Source organism: Ochlerotatus camptorhynchus, unplaced genomic scaffold, assembly GCF_037179485.1.
Source record: "Ochlerotatus camptorhynchus isolate MF236.1 unplaced genomic scaffold, CSIRO-AGI_Acam_v1.1 ptg000342l, whole genome shotgun sequence".
Taxonomy (NCBI): domain Eukaryota; kingdom Metazoa; phylum Arthropoda; class Insecta; order Diptera; family Culicidae; genus Ochlerotatus; species Ochlerotatus camptorhynchus.
In genome coordinates, this window is record NW_027040830.1 from 333,850 (window position 1) to 351,311 (window position 17,462).

The following is a 17,462-nucleotide window of genomic DNA, read 5'->3' on the forward strand; positions in this document are numbered from 1 at the left end:
TAAATTTCAATCAGATCCACCATCGGCTTACGCTCTTAACTGCACCGCAGTCACCCATATACAAGTTAGTTGCGGTGCAGCCATATCAAGCCACTTTCAGGTGTGCACATATCAATAAATGGGTCGTTAGCCACTGCACATGATTGCAGCTAGAGGGTTGCTATTTATTATTAAAATTTTCATTAGAGCAGAAACGGTGCGAAATTGCTGCGATGATTAGAGAATTTACACAGCACGGGGGAGGTTGTTTAGTGAAGTTATTGATGAAATTGAGCTAGGAAGCAGCGTCAGTGGTGTAGTGGTAAGCGTGATTACCTCTCACACCAACAGACCTGGGTTCAATCCCAGTCGGTGCCGCCAGGATGTTTTGAGGCATAACATCTCTGATCACGCCTTCCTTCGGCTAGTAAAGCCGTTGGTCCCCGGTTTATGAATTGATGGGTCGATAGGTAGTAGGGTCCAGGTGTGGGAGCTGCCTCCTTGGCGTCGGTAGTATTGGTGCTCAGCACGGAAAACCAGATCAACGGAAAGCAAATCAAGGAAAAAAATAGTGCTTAAGAGTAGCGATGGGTTCCAGTTGGAACATCTTAAGCCAACAAGTAGTTGTTCTTGTTCCAATGTGAATACATTGGAGTCGCTTTTTACGCGGGTGATACGTCCCGCGTTAAAAAAAACCGCGTTAAAAAAAACCACGTTAAAAAAACGCGTTTAAAAAACCACGTAAATTCCGGAATCCGCGTAAAAAAACCGCGTAAATTCCGAAATCCGCGTAAAAAAAAACCGTGTAGCCGTGATTCCAAAAAAACGTGTAACCGTGTTTCCAAAATCCATGTAAAAAAACCGCGTAAAAAAAACGGGTAAAAAAAACCGCGCAAAAAGCGACTCCAGTGTATAAGAATTACGAACTGCTATGTTTCAGTACGATTTTTGTCTTGATCGTTATTATTTCTAATACGTTTACACTGCACAGTTCATCAGTTAATATGGCTTATCTTGATGACAACTCTCACACATTTTGAACTGAATTTTCAAACTTCTGAAACTCAGCAAGGTCAAAACAAATCTTCGTAACTGCTCCACCAATTTCTTATCAATTTTCCCCGTATAAGCTCTATTGAGATTTTTTGTATCAGGAATGTCGAATCTTTCGTGATCCTTTTTTTTTTTCCTTCGGCAATTTCGTGCAGGTAGTCAAGGCCAGAAAAATGGTGCGCAATCCAGTTAAGAATCAGTAAGTCCCTTGACATCAGTAAGGTTTGGACCACTGGTTTTACTGCTACCGAAAACCGGTTTTAATTTAGAATACCGAAATTACCGGGTTTATATCTAATCTAATCTAATCTCACACTACCGCAGCGATTTCTTGAAAGCAACATGGAAATTGACAACTAGTCCGTCATTTGTGTTGTCAATGGTGAGGTCAACTACGCAGCATGTACCGCAGAGAAGATTCCAAGGAATCAAGTGGAATCAAATAGTAAACATGTAAAACCACAACACTCCTTGAAATTGAGGAAAGGAAAGAATTAGTATTCCTACAAGTGGCGAAGTTGATCAGGACTTGTTTTGAATATTTATAAATTGTAAGTTACAATTGATCAGAAATTTAAATAAAGTACTTTGATTATTTCTCCGTAGTTCAGTTTGATCAGAACTAATTCCAAAATTCTAATGAAGTCCATCGAGAGGTCACTCAAGTTGATCAGAAATTATTCTGTATTCCTACAACTTTTCAGACAGTGTTCACTCGGCTGTCGACAAAAGCAGGCCACTCTCGATGTGTGCTACGCGATCGTCTGTTTTCTCGGCAGCAACCATTGTGTGGTCCTCCTCATTGTTCTTCATCAGCAGTTCTTTCGGTCGATGCGTCGTCGAATTTGGAAAGCAACCGTTTCGTGATGAGTGTGTGAGTGCTGACCACGTTTTGCGTCCATTGCTGCAATGGACGCGCTCTGACCCTCGTTGGCGTAAAATAATTTGCCATAAAATGAAACTACTGGAAGCGGCTCCAGTTCTGGTTGAGGAGGCTTTTTGGATAGCGGAAGATAAAGTGTTTATTGTGTTGTATCTTTTGACTATAGCTTTAAGATGTATTGTATAGTGACCAAGAATCCTCGGCTCTGTAAAGTTAATTCGGTTGAGCCTTATCAAATAAATTAATAAACAAAAAAAAACTTTTCAGACATTCAAATGAAGTCTTCTAGATATCCCTACAAGAGAACAGGTTGATCAGGAGTTATTACAACTGATAAATATTTAGATGAAGTCCTTCGGGTATTCTCTCAAAATTTCAGGTTGATCGGAAACTATTGTGAAGACCTACAACTGTTCAAATGAAATCTTTTGGATTTTCGGATTGATAAATAAGATAATTTAGATGAAGTCCTTTTAATATTCTCTCATAATGTTAAGTTGATCAGACATTATTTTGACGACCTTCAACTGATGAGAAATTTTAAAAAAGAACTTTGGATATTCCTTTAAATAATAGTCAGGCTGATCATGACTTATTTTAATTACCTACAACTGATAAAACATTTAAATGAAGTGTTTTGGATATTCTCTCAAGACGTAAGATTGATCAGGAGTTATTTTAAAGACTTATAACTGTTCAATACGGTCTGTAATAAATAAAAATGTTCTAACCCTGTTTAACAATGTAAGTAAAACCCTTTTGATATTCTCTCAAGATGTAAGATGGATCAGGCATCATTTTGAAGTTCAGCAACTGATCAGAAACTCGAATAAAGTCTTTTGGATTTTCATAGGAGGTCAGGTTGATCAAAATTTATTTAAAAGTCCTACAACTGATGATAAAATCAAATTCAGTCCATTCGATATTCCTACAAGACGCGGTGCCGGTGGTGTAGTGGTAAGCGTGATTACCTTTCACCCCAGTAGGCCTGGATTCAATCCCAGTCAGCGTTGCCAACTGAGGCATAATATCTCTGATAACTCCATCCTTCGGAAGGGAAGTAAAGCCGTTGGTCCCCTGTTCATGAGTTGATGGATCGATAGGTAGGGTTCGGCTGTGGGAGCTGCCTCCCTGGCGTCGGTAGCTTTGATGCTCAGCACGGAAAACAAATCAAGGAAAACAATATATTCCTAAAATAGGTCGGTTATTCAGGACTTATTTTGAAGACCTGTAACTGATCAGAAATTTAGATGCAGTCCCTTGAATATGCTCTCATAGTTTTAGGTGGATCAGTAATTATTTTCTAGACCTAAAACTGTTCATAAATTGAAATTAAGTCGTTTAGATTTTCCTACAAGAGATCAGGTTTATCAGAACTGATTTCAAAGACCAACAACTTAACGGACATTCAAATGAAGACCTTTGGATATTCTCCCAAGACGTAAGATTGACCAGAAATTATTCTGAAACTTACAATTGTTCAACAAGGTCTTTAATAAATAAAAATGTTCTAAAACTATTCAGCAATACAAGTAAAGACCTTTGGATATTCTCTCAATATGTAAGATCGAACAGGAACTTTTCTGAAGATGGCAAATGCTCAAAAATTCAAATAAAGTCTCTTAGATATTGCTAGATATTAACAAAAAACCCTAATTTAATATTAATAATACACACTTAGAAATAATTATTTTTACACAATACATAATTCAGCTTTGACGTAAATCATGGAACGTAAACAAACATTTCATGTAAAATTAAGTGTCCTGAAACTGAAACATATGCAGCTCGACGAAAAGTGCGATTGATTGAATTGATTTTCTCGTCCTTTTCAACTGATTCTTAAGTCAAAAGGGCCGCTTGCATGTGTCGGTCTCAGTGCACTGAAATTTACATGTCTTTTTCGTAGTGTGTACTTGAAAATTAATAAAAAAAAAACTAGGGGAAATGTCTCTAATGTTGGCCTATGGATCTAAGATTGGGCCCATCACTAAAAATCTGCTATTTATCAATTTTATCTAGATAAACGCGTTATTGGGACGTTACTAATGGATATTTTTGGTTGCTATTGAAAATTTAGTCGATTACTGAATTTATGTATGGGCCCAAATTAGGGACACTTAGGCCGACATTACCTGCATTTCCCCTACTTGTTTATTTTTGCAATGAACCAGAAAATATGTAAGCCTCAGTCATGATTCTCATCTGTCATATTTGGATTCCAAGTTTGCTATTTTCGGCAGGCACTGATGATGCCATTCTTGAAAAAGGGAAGGATTTATGCTTTGTTTTAATTGGAGCTCTTGTGGACAAACACATTGTCCATTATTCATTATTCAAAGACTTTAACAGACATTCATCTTAAAAAAGGAATCAGCAGCAAATAAAGATAGTGACATATTATACATATTACATCAGATGAAATTTTTGAAACCCGGAAGAACTACTATGAAAAATCAAAGGCTAAAAATGCCTCATCTGAAAATGTTCCTATTTGCGATATCTTGGTATTAAAACAAAAACACGCGTATTTGAAGATCATTCAAAAGTTCACAATCTTTGATTTCATCTTTAAATGAGTAAAAAGTTTGGTTCCCAAAAATGTGCACTTTAGATATTTTATGAAGATCCTTAATAATTGAATTTTGATTCAAGTTCAAGAATAAAAAAGGCATTTCTCGAATAATTCAAGTAATTCATGTATGCATATTGGCTCACACTCGTAGGAAGTTGAGCTTCAATTGATCCACAATTTACTACCGTCTAGAGAGAAATTGAAGAATTTTCTTTATTACATAAAGGGTGATACGGTCAAAATTTGGTCAATATCAACTTGACGTATTTCTTTCAATTTTGCATTTAAAAAACCTGAACACCCCTCATTTTGAAGGTGTGTGTGTGTAGAATGTTGCTCCTATTTTGATTTTGGAATTCACTCTTCAGTTGTCAAAATGCCGTCCAATCAAGAAGAGCAGCGTATCAAAATTTTGCTCGCGCATCGCGAAAATCCGAGCTACTCGCACGCAAAGTTGGCAAAATCGCTAAAAGTTGCCAAATCAACCGTTACAAATGTAATTAAAGTGTTTGGAAAACGTTTGTCGACAGCCAGGAAGTCTGGATCGGGGGGAAATCGAAAACCGGAAGCCGCTGAGACGACAAAGAGAGTTGCCGGTAGTTTCAAGCAAAACCCTAACCTCTCTCTCCGAGATGCCGCAAATAAGCTGGGTGTATCGTCTACAACCGTGCATCGAGCCAAAAAACGAGCCGGACTATCGACTTACAAGAAGGTAGTGACTCCAAATCGCGATGATAAACAAAATACGACGGCCAAAGCGCGATCCCGGAGGCTGTACACGACGATGCTGACGAAGTTTGACTGCGTGGTAATGGACGACGAAACCTACGTCAAAGCCGACTACAAGCAGCTTCCGGGACAGGAGTTTTATACGGCAAAAGGAAGGGGAAAGGTAGCAGATGTTTGCAAGCACATGAAACTGTCAAAGTTCGCAAAGAAATATCTGGTTTGGCAAGCCATCTGTACCTGTGGCTTGAAAAGCAGCATTTTCATAGCTTCCGGGACTGTCAACCAAGAAATTTACGTGAAAGAGTGTTTGAATAAACGTCTGCTGCCTTTCCTGAAGAAACACGGTTGTTCCGTACTGTTTTGGCCGGATTTGGCATCTTGCCATTACGGTAAAAAGGCCATGGAGTGGTACGCCGCCAACAACGTGCAGGTGGTTCCCAAGGACAAGAACCCTCCCAACACGCCAGAGCTCCGCCCAATTGAGAAATACTGGGCTATTGTCAAGCGGAACCTAAAGAAGACCAAAAAAACTGCTAAGGGCGAGCAGCAGTTCAAGGCAAACTGGTTTTCTGCGGCGAAGAAGGTGGACAAGGTGGCTGTACAAAATCTGATGGCAGGGGTCAAGCGTAAGGCCCGGCAATTCGGATTTGGAAAAGCGGAAGCCTAACTGAATATTTTTCCTGAATTTTATACTAATTGAACTTGAAAAAGAAATTTAATTTGATTTTTTAAATAAACGATTTCACCGATTTACACGCGTTTTCCCTTGACCAAATTTTGACCGTATCACCCTTTATGTCGATGGTTATCTTGGTCCCTTCAAGCGGTCTAGTAGAGCGTTTCTCAATCTTTCGATGCTTGTACCGTTTATGTATTAGTATAATTGTGTGGCAAGTACAATTATGCTCATATGCCAAACTCGATTTCCAAACCAAAAAATTACTAGACTGGGCTGAGAAGCGAACCCAGCCACCTCCAGCAAGGACTTGTTTTGTAACTGCGCCTTTACCGCCTGAGCTAAGGGGGGCCATCGGTGGGTTGTGGAGATTCAGACATCTTGATAAGAGCATTTTCCTTTTTATAATGCTAATATAATCTTCTTTAAGGGATTTAAAATCATTTTAGAATTGAAATGCCATTTTTTCATATACAGGGCGGACTCGATTATCCGGAGTCTTGTAAAAAATTTCACTCCGGATAACCGAGCCCTCCGGATAATCGAGCCATTTTTTTTTTGGTCTCATGTGGTCTCATTTAATGTTTTTAATGGTCCCATTGAACGCTATTGAAGGATTATGGAATCAGACCACTTGTTTTGTAGATATGGCCGGAACAAGTTCCGGCGTTTATGGGCCATGAGGCTAAATTTGACTTGAAAGGAACAAAACCCATTAAGCGACACATCAAATTAAATCAAAATTTGATATCAAGATCAATGGTGGCAAACATTAAGTACCTTGGACCATATTGGCCACTTCCGGGCAAGTTCCGGGTGCCTCCGGAAAAGTGGCCAGAACCAGACTTGAATAATAACCTATCATGCGACACATCAGATTATATCAAAATTCGATAATCAGATCAATGGTGGAAAAAATAAAGTACCTTGGACCATATTGGCCACTTCCGTACAAGTTTCAGGTGCCCCTGGAAGTGACTAGAATCGGACTTGGATAATAACCTATCATGAGGCACATTAAAAAACATCAAAATTCAATAAGAAGATCAATGGAATTGAACCCATGGACCATCCGCTTGAGAAGCGAACGTGTAGCCAACCACGCCATGGGACCCCTGAACTTGAGAAAAATCGTAGTCTCGCGATTCTCACGAGTGTGTAGAGACAAAGTTGAGCTTGGCTAAAAACAACGGCGTCAAGGCACCATATTTGACGCGGTTCCTAACTTGACGCACTCGATCAATTTCAACCATTTTCCATTAATATTTTGGAAATGTTAACATTGCAAATATTAGTTCCAGTGCTCTAGGGATGATAGTGTAACAATTCAACTGATGGTTGCTGATAAAACGGCTGCAGGCGCAAATGAAGACTCTTTTTTAACTCTTTATTTGTTCCAAATTCAAAATAAATTACATTTCATTTTAACCTAGGTGCTCCAGTTACTGCAGTAACGTACCAGCCTTAATTGTTATGATATATATCTAAGTGTTTTTACATTGTTCATGTCTTGGCAATTCAGTATTTTAAACAGGTTTTTTAACCTGCATGTCAGTATAACAATTGATATCTTAAAACTAAAAACTAAAACTAAATCTTATCTAAGTATAAAGGGAATTAATCGTTGCAATTGAGGATTGCAACGATTTTTGCCTGAAATTATTAATTATTTTGTTGGACATTTGTGCTAAAGTCTCAACATTCGAAATTCTATGTACTTCGGTTGTACTGTACCAGGGAGGCAACTTCAAAATCATTTTCAGAATTTTGTTCTGAATCCTTTGAAGTGCTTTTTTCCTGGTAGTGCAGCAACTAGACCATATTGGTACAGCGTAAAGCATGGCCGGTCTAAAAACTTGTTTAAATATTAGAAGTTTATTCGTCAGGCAAAGTTTGGATTTCCTGTTTATAAGAGGATACAAACATTTAATATATTTGTTACATTTGGCTTGAATGCCCTCAATGTGATCTTTAAAAGTTAATTTTTGGTCAAGTATTAATCCAAGATATTTCACTTGGTTTGACCAGGAAATTGGAACTCCGTTCATAGTGACTATGTGACTACTACTAGGTTTCAAAAACGAAGCTCTAGGCTTATGTGGAAATATTATAAGTTGAGTTTTGGAAGCGTTGGGAGAAATCTTCCATTTTTGTAAATAAGAAGAGAAAATATCTAAACTTTTCTGAAGTCTGCTGCAAATAACACGAAGACTTCTTCCTTTAGCGGAAATGCCTGTGTCATCAGCGAACAAAGATTTGTGGCAACCCTGAGGCAAATCAGGGAGGTCCGAAGTGAAAATGTTATACAATATAGGCCCAAGAATGCTACCCTGAGGAACTCCTGCTCTAACAGGTAGTCGATTAGATTTGGAATTTTGATAATTTACCTGCAGAGTTCTGTCAGTTAAATAATTTTGAACTAATTTCATAATATAAAGTGGAAAATTAAACTTTTTCAATTTAGCAATCAAACCTTCATGCCAAACACTGTCGAATGCTTTTTCTATGTCTAGAAGAGCAACTCCAGTTGAGTGGCCTTCAGATTTGTTTGAACGAATTAAATTGTTAACTCTTAAGAGTTGATGAGTAGTTGAATGCCCATGGCGAAATCCAAACTGCTCATCTGCAAAAATTGAGTTCGTATTGATGTGAAGCATCATTCTATTCAAAATTATCTTTTCAAAAAGTTTACTTATTGAAGAAAGCAAACTTATTGGACGGTAGCTAGAAGCTTCAGCTGGATTTTTATCCGGCTTCAAAATTGGAACAACTTTTGCATTTTTCCATTTATCAGGAAAGTATGCCAAATGGAAACATCTGTTAAATAATTTTACCAAGAAAGACAAGGTACTCTCTGGGAGTTTTTTGATGAGGATATAGAAAATTCCATCATCACCTGGAGCTTTCATATTTTGAAAATTTTTAGTTATAGACCTTACTTCGTCCAAATCAGTCCCCCAGGAATCATCAAAAATATTTTCCCGAGAGAAAATATTCAGAAAATCCCGAGCAACCTGATTCTCAATAGGACTAGTAAGACCCAAACTGAAATTATGGGAACTCTCGAATTGCTTAGCAAGTTTCTGAGCTTTTTCCAAATTTGTGATCAAAATTTTACCACCTTCTTTAAGCGCTGGAATAGGCTTTTGAGGTTTTTTCAAAATTTTTGTGAGTTTCCAAAAGGGTTTGGAACTCGGGTCTAATTTAGAAATATTATTTTCAAAAGTTTTGTTCCTCAGGGCAGAGAATCGCTTTTTAATTTGTTTTTGCAAATCCCGCCAGATAACTTTCATGGCAGGATCGCGTGTTCTTTGATATTGTCTCCTACGGACATTTTTAAGACGGATCAAGAGCTGAAGATCATCGTCTATTATAATTGAATCGAATTTAACCTCGCATTTTGGTACTGAGGCAGCTCTTGCTTCAACTATAGAAGTAGTCAGAGATTCAAGAGCATAATTAATTTCATCTTTGGTTTGCAAAGGAATGTTTGGATCGAAGTTATATTCCATAAATGTTCGATACTGCTCCCAATCAGCTCTATGGTAATTGAAAGTAGAGCTGTTGGGATTACAAATTATTTCTTGGGATATTTCAAAAGTTACTGGAAGGTGATCAGAACCGAAGTCAGCATGGGTAACCAATTGGCTACAAAGTTGACATGAATCAGTTAAGACCAAATCAATAGTGGAGGGATTTCTTGCAGAAGAAAAGCATGTTGGACTGTTTGGATATTGAATAGTGTAATAACCTGCAGAACAATCATCAAACAGAATATTACCATTGGAATTGCTTTGAGCATTATTCCATGAGCGGTGTTTTGCATTAAAATCACCAATAATGAAGAATTTAGACCTATGACGGGTAAGTTTCTGGAGGTCACCCTTGAGAAAATTCTTTTGCTGGCCTACGCATTGGAATGGCAAATAGGCAGCTATAAACGTAAGTTGTCCAAATTTTGTTTCAACAGAAACTCCCAAAGTTTCAAAAACTTTGGTTTCAAATGAAGAAAGAATTTTATGTTTGATTCGTCTATGAATAATGATGGCAACGCCACCACAGGGTCCATCAAGACGATCATTTCTATAAATCAAGTAATTTGCGTCCTTCTTAACCTTATGGTCAGGTTTAAGGAACGTTTCAGTTATAACGGCAATATGCACGTTATGAACTCGCAAAAAGTTAAATAGCTCGTCTTCATTATCTTTAAGAGATCGAGCATTCCAATTTACAATATTTAATGCTTTAAAATCCATTACTGAATTTTAAAGTCATGACAATATTATTTGCAAATTTTACTCCAGTTTGAATAGCATCAAACATGGAGTTAGATTTAAGCATATCAGAAATCATGTCAATTAATGAATTCTGTAAAAATTCCATTTTGGGGGCAGTAATGCTTCCTAAGTCAAAATTGTCAATATGTCTGATGCTGACATAGTCAATGCTGTTCTTAACCCTCCGTTACTCGCGCCAACTTTTATAACACGAGTACTCACGCGTTGTACTTTGTACAACAGTGTGAGTTTTCCATTGCCATTTTGCAGCCGAGCTACCAATCGATATGAAACTAACGGATATTCCTTAAAAAACTTGTTTTTAAGTAAAAAAGTTAAACTTTTATCACAGTTAACCCCTAAAAATGCGAATAATTGAGAAAATGTGAATAGAAACCGCGTAAACGGTGTCCGTACTACGTGGAATTTGACTTAATTGGTTACAACATGGAAAATCTCGAGATCGTGACCAGATAGAAAGTTACTGTCTTCGGCAAAGTTGTTCTAGAGATCATAATCTTTTTGCAAGTGGAGAGTAGCTCAGAATTTTTTCACTACGTAGCGCTAGAATACATGTGAAATTATCGCATGTGATATATCTAGAGATCATGACCAGATAGAAATTTACTGTCGTTGACAAAGTTGTTCAGAAGATCAAGGCCTTTTCGTTGGTGGACAGTAGTTCAGCGTTTTCTCACTTCGCGGCACTAGTATACATGTAAAATTCTCGCATATTTAAAATATTTTTAGATCCTTACCATATAAAAAGTTACTGTCTTCGGCAAAGTTTTTCAGGAAGTCCTGATATGTGCCTATTGCTTGGTGCACAATAGTTCAGAATTTTCACACTATGTAGCGCTAGTATACACGCGAAATTCTCGCATGTAAAATATCTCGAGATTCTGATCAGACATATTTCTCTAGTGGACATAGTTCAAAATTTTCTCACTACGTAGCGCTAGAATACACGTAAATTTCTCGCATGTGGTTTGTTTCGAGATCCTGACCAGATAGAACGTGGTGAGAAAATTATTAACTACTGTTTACCAGACAAAAAGTCTTGACCCCCTAAACAACTTTGCCGAAGACAGCAACTTTCTAGCTGATCAAGATCTCAAGCTATTGAATATGGGAGAAAGGCACGTATATACTAGCACCGCATAGTGAGAAAATTCTAAACTATTGTCATCCAACAACAAGATCTTGACTTCCTGAAAACTTTGCCGAATACATTTACTTTCTATCTGGTCAGGATCTAGAGATATTTTATATGCAAAGTTTCACATCTATTGTAGCGCCGCAAAGTGAGAAAACTCTGAACTACTGTCCACCTGCGAAAAAGCCTTGACATCCTGAACAACTATGCCGAAGACAGTACCTTTCTATCTGGTTGGGAACTCGAGATATTTTATATGAGAATTTGACGTATATACTAGCGTCGCGTAGTGAGCAAATTCTGAACTATTGAGCACCAAGTAATAGGCTTTGATCTCCTGAAAAACTTTGTGAAAGACAGTAACTTTTTTTCTGGTCAGGATCTCGAGATATATCACATGCGAGAATTTCACATGTATTCTAGCGCTACGTAGTGAGAAAATTCTGAACTACTGTCCGCCAGCGACAAGGCTATGATCTCCTGAACAACTTTGTCAGAGACAGTAACTTTCTATTTTGTCAGAATCTTGATATATTCCATGTTGTAATCAATTAAGTCAAATCCCACGTAGTATGGTCACAGTTTTCGCGGTTTCCATTTACATTTGCCCTATTACCGCATTTTTTAGGTGTTTACTGTAATCAAAGATTAGCTTGTTTAGATCAAAACAAGTTTTTGAGGAATACTCGTTGGTTTCAGATCGATTGGTAACTCAGCAACAAAATGGCAATGGAAAACTCATGTGTGTTGTACAAAGTACAACAGCGCGAGTAACGGAGGGTTAAAGACATTTACATTTACATTTTTTTTTTACGGATCTTCAAAATTTTGGTTGCCATTCCCCGCCCCCTGAAACGTGACGTAATTAGTGAACGGACCATCATGGGATTCATTTTTTGTATGTTGTTGTGGCACATGATATGTTTGATTCCTTTCAGGTCAAAGTTAATCCAAAACCCCTTAACGCCGGATTTTGTAACAAAGGCACACAAACACTTAAATATAGTCATTTCCCGATCTTGTCAGACTGAGTCGAATGATGTATGTTACTAGTCCTTGGATCGAAAGTCGGTTTTCCAAGCGGTTTATGAAAAATAATTTGCACGATAGGGAAAAAAAATATGACTCCGGATAATCGAGCCATTTTCTCCGGATAATCGAGCCCCGGATAATCGAGCCTCCGGTTAATCGAGCCTCCGGATAATCGAGTCCGGCCTGTAATGAGTTCAATGATTTGGCGATTTTTAAAGGCTTGGAAAGTTGCTTCCGTTATAGTTTTTATTTCATATTGGGCCATTTTTAGCATCTTTCTGATGTTTTAAGATAATTATGGGAGTTGCCGTTTTCGAGATTATTACAAGAACTTTAGGACGGTTCAGGGGTTTAAGGCAAATTTAAGTTATTTTGCAAAATATAGAATAAGTCATTGAATTTTTACGTTTTTGAGGTTACTTTGACGTTTTTGAGAGTTTTCAGTAAAATGTGTTATTTTTAAGAACTATTTTGCATTTACAGACAATTTCTGTTATTTGTTAATTTTTAGTTTCAATATTCAATGTTGTTGAATTGCTACTGATGTACTTCCGTGATTCAAAGAAAGCTAGCTGACACTTTGCTTCCGAATTCTGAAGATCACATTCACAGCTGTATAATTACTCTGCAAATGTCAAGTAGAATAGGAAGAACTTCAAGTTTTAGGAATAAAGAAATATATGTATCGGAAATCATAATTTGGCTCTGTAAAGTTTATTCAATTGAGAACAAAAAAAAAAAAAAAGAAACTTTCACAGCTGACATAACGCAGATGTTCAGGCAGATTTTCAGCCCAGCCCGGCGTACTGGTAAGCACGGTTAAGGTCATGAGTTCAAATATCATCCCCGAACAAGTCCCGAATGACCTAACGTGTATGAAAGTGGCTATAATAATAAAAAAAAACTATGGCACTGCATGTGTCCACTTCTGAAAACACGAATTTTGAAACAGTTGTGCAAGGACGAGAATTAGCGTTTCCGCTTAGCGTCAATATGGACAGCCTCCCTCTGTTCTATGTCATGTACCTGCGTTTCTTCGTCTTGTTTTTATACGGAGTCAGTTGTTCTTAATGCTTTCAGGTCTTCCGCTTGGAGTTCCATTTTCCGCCAGGGCAAATGATCCTTTGAAAGCACCGTTTTATGTTGCACACACTAGAGCTCGATAGATCAGAGTTTAGTTAGAGAAAAGCTTATGTGTGCAACTATAGTTTAGACCGGTCTCCAATAATATTTCAAAATCCTAAGCTCGTATATTACGACAATATTATGAGAAAGGCTTAGGATGCACTTCAGCGATCGATATGTAGGGCTACGGCACCATAAAGCTACCACAACAATGATAATAAATCATTTAGTTTGTTTCATGGATGTACAATAACTTTTATAATATGTATTTTTGAGTATATTCTAGCGATTCCAGTGATTATAGCATTGAAAAACTGGGCTCATCATAATGATTTTTATAATACTAAATTTAACTAATATCGCCTCTACAAATTCTATTTTCACCCACCTCAGGATCCAAAAACCTATTTTTTTTTCCTTGATTTGTTTTCCGTATTGAGCACCAATGCTACCGACGCAGCTCCCACACCCGGACCCTACCTATCAACTATCGGCCCATCAACTCATGAACTAGGGACCATCGGCTTTACTTCCCTTTCGAAGGTAGGCGTGATCAGGGATTTTATACCTCAGAAAATCCCGGTGGCGCTGACTGGGATTGAACCCAGGCCTAACCCATAAAAAGCATCTTAAGGGAACTGGGTGTAATACGCACCAGGGGCTTATGACCATTACCTTTTTTTAAATACTTTTAACGTAGCTATTTATGTGAAAATATCATAACATTATAGTTCAGCAGCCCACCTACCAGTTCTAGCTGAAAATAATTAATTTGTTTGAAAAGTCCATTCAAAATATGCTGTTGGCCATATCACCCCACTTGCACATTTTACACTATTTCTCCATTCGGGCAGGGCTTGACAAACCGTCTTTGAGCATAATTCTACAAATGGGTGGGTACCGTTCGTTTTGTTTAGTGCCAGTTAGTAGATTCTGATTTCTGCGAAAGGAAATATGCGAAAGACAAAACAAAAATCCCAGGGCAAATATTGGTTCATGCATGAAAATAGGGATCCATAATTCACCCAACACATTTTGCTCAAAAATCATTAAAAATACTTTTATTGATAAAACAAATTTACATTATAAAAATGAAAGTGAATTATTTTAGATATATGAACATAGTTAAACATATGAATCTTATGCTTATCAATGTCTTTTCCTCTCAACAGATTTCGGCTGCATCTGCGAACCCGCATCTCAAGGTTTTTTTAATATGCATGAAGCGATAGAAAATCAGTTTTATCTAATGATGCGCTTTTAATGCGCCACGAATACCTTAAATTTATTTATTCCAGAAATAAAACTCACTAGTTTGCTTTAAATACGTGAAAAATGCGATCTATGTGGTCGTGACCTACAATTACACAGATACCCAAACTTACATTGGTTTGATCCCAAATCCTTCACTGATTCTATTCATTCTTACTCTCTATCGTCAGAATCAATATTATCTTGTCTATTTTACGTTGAGGATAATTGCTAATCCCACGAAGCCAATGGTTGATTTTCTGTTAATTTTGGTTTATCGACTCATCCCGTTCCAAGTGCCATCCTGGCTTTGTTGCTATCAAAAATTTCCTTTCATCATCTAAAATCCACTCTAGCACTCTAACCGATGCAGGAAGCCATACGTCTCCAAAAAGAATCAAATAGAAATTATCCACATAGTTCATCTTTCCTGAACCTACCTAGTGCATCATCTGGTGCGATTATCTACAACAAAGCAAAGCAGCTCTCTGTGGACTGTGGCCTGTAACTGCAAAGTACCAATCTTACCGAGAGACACCGGAAACATCGCTTTTAGTGTGAACGGAAACGATTTAAATTCTTATTTCAAGCTCACAGAACGTCCGGATTACCATCATCACTATCATCACCGCCATCATCCAGCAGCATGAGCAGCTCAACATCACCAACCACATTCTTTGAAGTCGTCCTGAGTCGTCCTGCTATTATCACTGTGCACACACTCTGTGACACAGCAAGGATTGCCGGCGTTCACTCGGTTGGCATGTATTGCAAGCAATCCAGTCAACAATCGTACCTAATATTGTCGTCCCCGAACCGGACACCAAGACCATGGAGTATCGTATCGAGCATCTGGATTTGGCTATGGCTCTATGGTTTGGATGCCGAGTCGTTGCGCTTGTTATGGTCCTAGTGGACTAACCGAAGCGTGAACTTGTTTACGGTGCTTTATGTCACAAATTTCAACATAATCTTCTGTGCTCTTTATTTTCCCTCTGCACAGCATTTGGCGAACGGATCGGTGGATGAGAGCGCAATTCTCAGAATGATTGCTGACAGAGCCAGCCTCATCAACGCCGAACTTGGTTGCAGTTCCTCCGCGGCGTGGGTGTGCGCCAATGGGGATGCTCAAAGAAATTGTTGAAAGTTTCATTGGTCCATCTTATTTCCTCCCAGGCAACAAGAAGTTTCAAATCAATTTGTTTGGTGACGCTTCAATAAATCCATCATTATTAATTAAGCGAGGTACCAGAACATCCCGACTCATCCAACGGTCCGCACAAATCAGGCTTCATTCTTCTTTTCTCGACACGTACATTCTTTGCACGGATCATGCTCGGTTCATTCATCAAACGAGCTTGGTTTATCGTTACTCGGTTCAAAAATGGGAACGAGGATGATACGAATTGCGCGCACACCGACGACAACGATGACGACGACTGCCGAGCTTGATCGCTTGGCATGGAATGATTGACAAATCTGCCTCGCTTTGTTCCGGGCTTTTTGTCCTAATCACACCGGTCGTCGGTCGTCAGGCAGGTCGGGCGGTCCGTGGTGATAGCTGTAGTCTATAGTTGACGGTATTTCGTTCAATTGAACCAACCCGCATACGGAAGAGCTCGGGTGATTGATGAAGGTGTGATTTTGGCGTTGGAACCGTTTTAATGATGAAAGTCACCTACCTATTCGCGACCGGTAGGGTTGAATTCAGTTAAGAAAATTTAATGTCGGATGCTAAAAGAACGCATGTAGTGTGTTTGGTTGGCCAATTTCGGTGGGGCGCGCGGTATTGAATTCATTTTATTATTTTTTGTGATTTAAACAGATTTTCTTCATACCAGGACATATTTTTTGTTCATTGTCAGATTATAGTAAAACATTGTACTCACTATAATGAGAGAGAGAGAAGGATTAGTAATTTCCATTTAATTCCACTGCCTAATTTGCTTATCCTTGACAGATACGCGTATTTCGTCTACAATGTGCAGACTTATTCAGTGTCTTGTACTAATACTCGACTAGACACTGAATAAGTCTGCACATTGTAGACGAAATACGCGTATCTGTCAAGGATAAGCAAATAAGGTAGTGGAATTAAATGGAAATTACTAATCCTTCTCTCTCTCATTATACAGGTATTGCACGAAGACGCCCACATTCATCAGGATTGTACTCACTACTAATTCAAGAAATTAAAGTTGAACTTTCAAAAGTTGATTGAATGCGTTGATAGATCCTCACCTAAAAATAAACAAAAAAATGATTATTAGAAAGCTAATATAGATTTAGGTAAAAGTACACAGTTCTCGCAAAATTGGAGTTAATTGTTTCTCTATATATTTGTTTATTTATTTTTTTACTTATTTGGATCCAATGACGGTTGGGTTTGTTTGCATATGTACAGTCAAACATAAACATATTAATTAAAATTTCATTAGCTTTGTTCAATGAGAGGTCGAAATAGATCGCAACAACTTGCGATCTATTTTTTGGCGTTCATTTAGCCGACCAAACCTATTGCTTGTGCTAGTGTTTATTCATCCAAAGTTCAACCGAATACGAAGTGGATGGAACAGCTCGCACTATTTAGTGCGAGTAAGTTTTAGGAGGTTAAATTCGATCGAGGTTTTGACGTATGGCCACGAGGAGACATGATCGAAAAACTTGTTGATGCCATATTTGCGTAACGGTAAGAAGCCAAATCCAGCCAGAAAAGCGTGGGTTCA

The 17,462-nt window shown here is 38.1% G+C and overlaps 1 protein-coding gene across 1 annotated transcript in view; it reads right to left on the reverse strand.

Moving 5' to 3' along the window:
* LOC135708922 (protein couch potato-like) overlaps positions 1-17,462 on the reverse strand; it is a 409,839-nt gene that overhangs the window by 324,084 nt on the left and 68,293 nt on the right. The gene's annotated exons all lie outside the window — the stretch shown is intronic.